The following is a 6,590-nucleotide window of genomic DNA, read 5'->3' as shown; positions in this document are numbered from 1 at the left end:
ATACCACTGCTCTTCCCAATCAGTTAATCTCTCTCAAGAGGAGAAGCTGAACTCAGTGGAAAGCTCCTAAATTTGAACCTCCTGAAAACCTGACAGCTTTATGCCAGGGTTTCCGAAGTCCTGTCCAACCAGCATGCCTTTCTGTGAACCCAGACTCTAATGGCATTCCGCCCATGAAACTTTCGCTCCCATCCCTATATCCTCAAGCCTGCTAACTAGGACGCGTGACACTCTCTTCCAAAGACTTCTTTTTCCAGATATGAGAGTACATTCAGTCCAAGCTGAGAGTAAGCCAGAAGTGCCAGAGAGTATAACTCCCCCTTCTAAAGTGGCCCTTCTCCACGACGAATGTGGAATGGGTAGACGAACAACCAGCCTTCTTGCTGCTCTTCCGTCAGCTTGATGACGTCACTTCCTCCTGCTTCTGATTGGCAGCCGGCACCACGCGCCGGGCAAGATACCTGGTGGAGGGTGTTGGCTGGACCTTGAACAGGTCGGGACCCGCTTCTCCCGGAAATGACGAAACTACAGGAAAGGGCCAGGGCGGGCGGGCGGGTCCCCGCGGTGACGAAGAGCCTGGTCTCGGTGGAGCCTGTGTCCGTATCTGTTTGTGATCTTGCGCTGCCGTTCTCCAAGCTGCTGCCATTGTGGGGAACGGGCAAGGGCACAGGTGATTGCTGTTACTTTTTACAACTGCAGGTGACACCACAATCATCTCAAAATAAAAAGCCTAATTTTATTTTATTTTATTTTTTGTAAATAAGTTACCAAGTAGATTGGAAAGCTATTTATTTATTTATTATTATTTTTTAAAATGGGTTATTTGTCTTTTTTTAAAAAATATATATTTTATTGATTTTTTACAGAGAGGAAGGGAGAGGGATAGAGAGTTAGAAACATCAATGAGAAACATCTATCAGCTGCCTCCTGCACACCCCCTACTGGGGATGCACCCACAACCAAGGCACATGCACTTGGCCGGAATCGAATCTGGGACCTTTCAGTCCGAAGGCCGATGCTCTATCCATTGAGCCAAACCGGTTAGGGCTGAAAAGCCTAATTTTAAAAAATGCAACCATACGCAGTTGATGAACACGTTTTCCAACAGGCGTTCTGTGTCCATCTCGTCTCCTGAATTCTGCCAAGGACGATGCCACCTGTCAGGGCAGGTTCCTTCTTAGAGCAGTGGTTCTCAACCTTCCTAATGCTGCGACCCTCTAATACAGTTCCTCATGTGGTGGTGACCCCCAACCATAAAATTATTTTCGTTGCTACTTCATAACTGTAGTTTTGCTACTGTGATGAATCATCATATAAATATCTGATATGCAGGATGTATTTTCATTGTTACAAATTGAACATAATTAGAGTATAGTGATTAATTACAAAAACAATATGTAATTATATATGTGTTTTCCAATGGTCTTAGGCGACCCCTGTGAAAGGGTCGTTCGACCCCCCAAAGGGGTCGCGACCCACAGGTTGAGAACCACTGATCTAGAGCCCTGCTCGCTGCTCTAACTGTTGGGGCCCGCCCCTCTGCCTAGGGCTGGACCTTCTCGGACGCCGGGTCTTAGACGGAGAAGCCATGAGAAGTTGTGGGTGTATACGAAGGAGTCTTTATTTCTGAAGCCAGTGGCCACATCGCCATCAGATAAGACAGTTCTTTAAGCAGTCCATAAACAGCCGCACTCCGGCTGATAAACACATACATCTTTCCCACACAGGAGTAGCCGTCTCTGCACCCACAGATATTATCTGAGCAGCGCGTGCTGCCCTAGACGCATCCCCTCACACAGGAGCAGCACCAGAGCTCTCTGCCTCAGCGGCTTCTCCAGCCTCTCCAGCCTTTCCTGCACACAGGGCGCGACACCCTCTGAGCTGTCTTTCCCCCAGCACACTGACTGGTCAGTAACTGTTTACACCACGTGGACAAAAGAGGCCTCCTGCCAATAGTTACATCGATCATTCTGGCCGCAGAAAGGTACATGTGTGCAGTGTACCCTGAGATTGTTGTCCTTGCATGTGCATATGGTATCCTAGCCTTGGACATTCTGATTAAAATTCTCATGTTCAGAGTGGCATTGGCCATAAGGCATATTAAGAACAAGGCCTTGACTATCTGGTATCTCTGGTGTGGTTCCCATACATTTTTATAAAACTTTATTAAGAGTCAATTTTGTCTCAGTTAAGGTTATGAATGATCCGCAGAATCAATAGAAATGATTGAAAAATTAACTTCATTAATCAAACTGCAAATTAAAACTCATTGTTCACTTGTCAGGTTGACAAAAATTTACAGTTGAAACATTCAGTCTTTGGAAGAGTACAGTGAAATAGTATTCTCCTGAATTGCTGGGGATGGTGAAATTCTGAAAAGTAGTTTGGAAATATTTATTGAGAGTCAGAAACATATTAAATGCTCAACAATGGAAGGAAAGTTAAATTCTATGATATATTCACAATATTATGTAGCCATCAGAGATGGTTTTTGAACAATCCTATATAATAAAAGGCTAATATGCAAATTGACCAAACAGTGGAACAACCAGTCACAGTGATGCACACTGACCACCAGGGGGCAGACGCTCAATGCAAGAGCTGCCCCTTGGTGGTCAGTGTGCTCCCACAGGGGGAGTGCCACTCAGCCAGAAGCCCTGAGCTGGGCTCATGGCTGGTGAGCACAGCAGTGGTGACAGGAGCCTCTTCTGCCTCTGCAGCAGCACTAAGGATGTCTGACTGCCGGCTTAGGCCCACTCTCAGACTGCAAGAGGGCACAGGCTGGGCTGAGGGACCCCTGCGAGTGCATGAATGTCATGCAACAGGCCTCTAGTCTTTAATAACATGGCAAAATGCTGCTGAATAATGTTCCATAAAAAAATCAGTATAGAAAGTTATATGTAATGTGTTCTAAATCATGTTTAAAACAAAGCATATACATCTTTTTTTAATCTTTAAATTTTTATTAGTTAAGGTATTACAAATGTATCCTCATCCCCCCCATTAATCCCCATTCCCCCCCACCCCCACACACACACTCATGCTCTCATCCTCCTGTTGTCCATGTCCATTGGTTTGGCTTATAGGCATGCATACAAGTCCTTTGGTTGATCTCTTCCCCTTACCACCTCCCTCCCCTACTTTCCCTCTGGGGATTGATAGTCTAATTGCTGTTTCTCTGTCTTGGATCTGTTCCTGTTCATCAGTCTATGTTGTTCTCTATAATCCACAAATAAGTGAGATCATGTGGTATTTATCTTTCTCTGACTGGCTTATTTCACTTAGCATAATGCCCTCCAGTTCCATCCATGCTGTTGCAAAAGGCAAGAGTTCCTTCTTTTTTATCGCAGCATAGTATTCCATTGTGTAGATGTACCACAGTTGCTTAATCCACTCATCTGCTGATGGGCACTTAGGCTGTTTCCAAATCTTAGCTATGGTGAATTGTGCTGCTATGAACATAGGAGTGCATATATCCTTTCTGATTGGTGTTTCTGGCTTCTTGGGATATATTCCTAGAAGTGGGATCACTGGGTCGAATGGGAGTTCCATTTTTAGCTTTTTGAGGAAACTTCATACTATCTTCCATAGTGGCTGCACCAGTCTGCATTCCCACCCGCAGTGCATGAGGGTTCCTTTTTCTCCACATCCTCTCCAGCACTTGTCGTTTGTTGATTTGTTGATGATAGCCATTCTGACAGGTATGAGATGATAACACATTGTCGTTTTGACTTGCATCTCTCGTATAATTAGTGACTTTGAGCATGTTTTCATATGTCTTTCGGCCTTCTGTATGTGCTCTTTCGAAAAGTGTCTATCTAGGTCCGTTGCCCATTTTTTTTTTTAAATCTTTATTGTTCAGATTATTACATTTGTTCCTCTTTTTTCCCCCCATAACTCCCCTCCTTCCAGCTCCCACCCCACCCTCCACCCTCACTCCCCACCCACTGTGTTCATCCATAGGTGCATGATTTTTGTCCAGTCACTTCCCGCATCTCCCACACCCCTTTTCCCCCCAAGAATAGTCAGTCTATTCCCTTTCTATGTCCCTGATTCTATTATAATCACCAGTTCATTCTGTACATCAGGTTATTTATTCACTTGATTCTTAGATTCATTTGTTGATAGATGCATGTTTGTTGTTCATAATTTGTATCTTTACCTTTTTCTTCTTCTTCCTCTTCTTAAAGGATACCTTTCAGCATTTCATATAATACTGGTTTGGTGGTGATGAACTCCTTTAGCTTTTCCTTATCTGTGAAGCTCTTTATCTGACCTTCAATTCTGAATGATAGCTTTGCTGGATAAAGTAATCTTGGTTGTAGGTTCTTGGTATTCAGCACTTTGAATATTTCTTGCCATTCCCTTCTGGCCTGCAAAGTTTCTGTTGAGAAATCAGCTGACAGTCGTATGGGTATTCCCTTGTAGGTAATTGAGCCTCTTTCTCTTGCTGCTTTTAAGATTTTCTCTTTGTCTTTTGCTCTTGGCATTTTAATGACGATGTGTCTTGGTGTGGTCCTCTTTGGATTCCTTTTGTTTGGGGTTCTCTGCGCTTCTTGGACCTGTAAGTCCATTTCTTTCTCCAGATGGGGGAAGTTTTCTGCCATTATTTCTTGAAATAGGTTTTCAATATCTTGCTGTCTCTCATCTTCTGACACTCCAATAACTCTGATATTAGTCCGCTTAAAGCTGTCCCAGAGGCTCCTTACACTATCTTCACACTTTCGGATTCTTTTTTCATTTTGCTTTTCCAATTGGGTGTTTTTTGTCGAATCTTTGGTTTGATTCTTGTGCTCCTCTGGTCTGCTATTGGGTATAATATTCTTTATTTCAGTCCGTGTATGCTTACTTTCTAATTTCTTTATCGTAGCATCGAGGGTCTCATTAGTTTTCGTGAGGCTCTGCACAAATTTATGGCAAGCCCTCAAAATTTCGATTCTTAGCTCCATATCCTCCATTTCTGTCATGTTTTTTTGTCTCCGCATCTTTTATGCTTTCTTGGTGCACCCCCTTGTGGTCTCTGTGCGCAGTCTTGTTCTAGCCAAGCCTTAATTGTTGTAGTTAACACTAGAGGGATTTGACCACCAGGCCGACTGGCTGTAGGAATCAGCTGTTTGGAAAGCGTCTGTCTTCTGGGGAGGCGCTAGTCTAGCCCTTGCCTGAAGCGATCAGCAAATGGCTGTGCGCAGGGTTTGGGCGGGGCGGGCTCAACAGGGCGGGGGGAGGGAGCAGCTATGGCCGCTCTCAGTCCCTCCCCAGGGGCTCTGCCTCTCTGTCCCAGAAATCGCTGCAAACCTCGGAGGGGCCGTAGCCAGACAGTCCCGCTTCTCCCGTTTGAGTCTGGGTCCCTAGAGACTCGCCCGGATCTGTAGCCCAGAGTCTGAGACTCACTCCTGAGTGAAAACGACAACCGCGTCCTCAGCCACCAGCCCGCTTTGCGCGCACACCTCCGCACCACCGTACCTTTAAATTTTCCACACTGCGCCTCCTCTGTGCATCGGAATGCTGTTGTTTTTGCTTCTAGTTGAAGAGTCTCTCCTCAGCCAGCCTTCCTGTGGTTCTGGTTGATGTCCGTTCCGACTTTTAGTTGTATTTTTGAAGTGGTTGTTTACGGCGGCAGTCTCCGGTGTTTACCTATGCCGCCATCTTCCCGATGTCCGTCCGTTGCCCATTTTTTGATTGGATTTTTTATCTTCCTATTGTTAAGTTTCATGAATTCCCTGTAAATGTTGGAGATTAAACCCTTATCGGTGATATCATTGGCAAATATATTCTCCCATGCAGTGGGTCTTCTTGTTGTTTTATTGATGGTTTCCTTTGCTGTGCAAAAGCTTTTTATTTTGATGTAGTCCCATTTGTTTATTTTCTCTTTAGTTTCCATTGCCCTAGGACAGCCATGGGCAAACTACGGCCGGCTGGCCGGATCCGGCCCGTTCAGCTGTCCTATCCGGCCCGCGGAGCTGAAAGAGCGGAGGGTTCTCTTGCTCTCCCCTCCGCTCCTTCACCAGCAGCAGTGTTAACATGGCAACATTGGGGAAACACCTCCGCAGTTCCTTCTTCTGAGTGGGCGGATTTATATCCACCCATTCAGTAGAAGGAACAACCTCTCATATTCCAGAGACTCCTTGTAATGCCTGCGGACGTGTCTCCCGACATCACCCTGGGAATGCGTAGACACTTTATCGTGGTGATGTAGGGAGACACGCCCCTGGAGAGCACAGTATCAGAGCCTTTCTGAGGTAAGATTAAGAGCTCTACTCAAACACAATTTTTTCCTGTTCCCACATTCTGTCCATCACAATGACTTGTTAATAAAACAACAAAGACTTTCAGCTTTTAGGGCTTGTATCCACTGCAGTTTTTTTTCCCACTGCGGACGCGCGCAGCAGGGAAAAAGACACAAAGAGGACATGTCACACTAGTCATGCTGCGGCTGCATTTTTTTGCTGATACGGATGCGGTATCAGTAACGCTACCGTGGCCACTAACCCCATGTGTTAGTGGCAAAACAAATGCATTTTGCGCTGCGTTTGCTTCTCCCCCTTGCACCTGTAAAAATGCGTGCTACAGGGCATTTGTGTTAACATGCA

The sequence above is a fragment of the Myotis lucifugus genome, unplaced genomic scaffold (assembly GCF_000147115.1).
Source record: "Myotis lucifugus unplaced genomic scaffold, Myoluc2.0 scaffold_1018, whole genome shotgun sequence".
Classification (NCBI taxonomy): Eukaryota; Metazoa; Chordata; class Mammalia; order Chiroptera; family Vespertilionidae; genus Myotis; species Myotis lucifugus.
The sequence above is the reverse complement of the archived record's forward strand: the minus strand, read 5'-3'. Positions refer to the sequence as shown.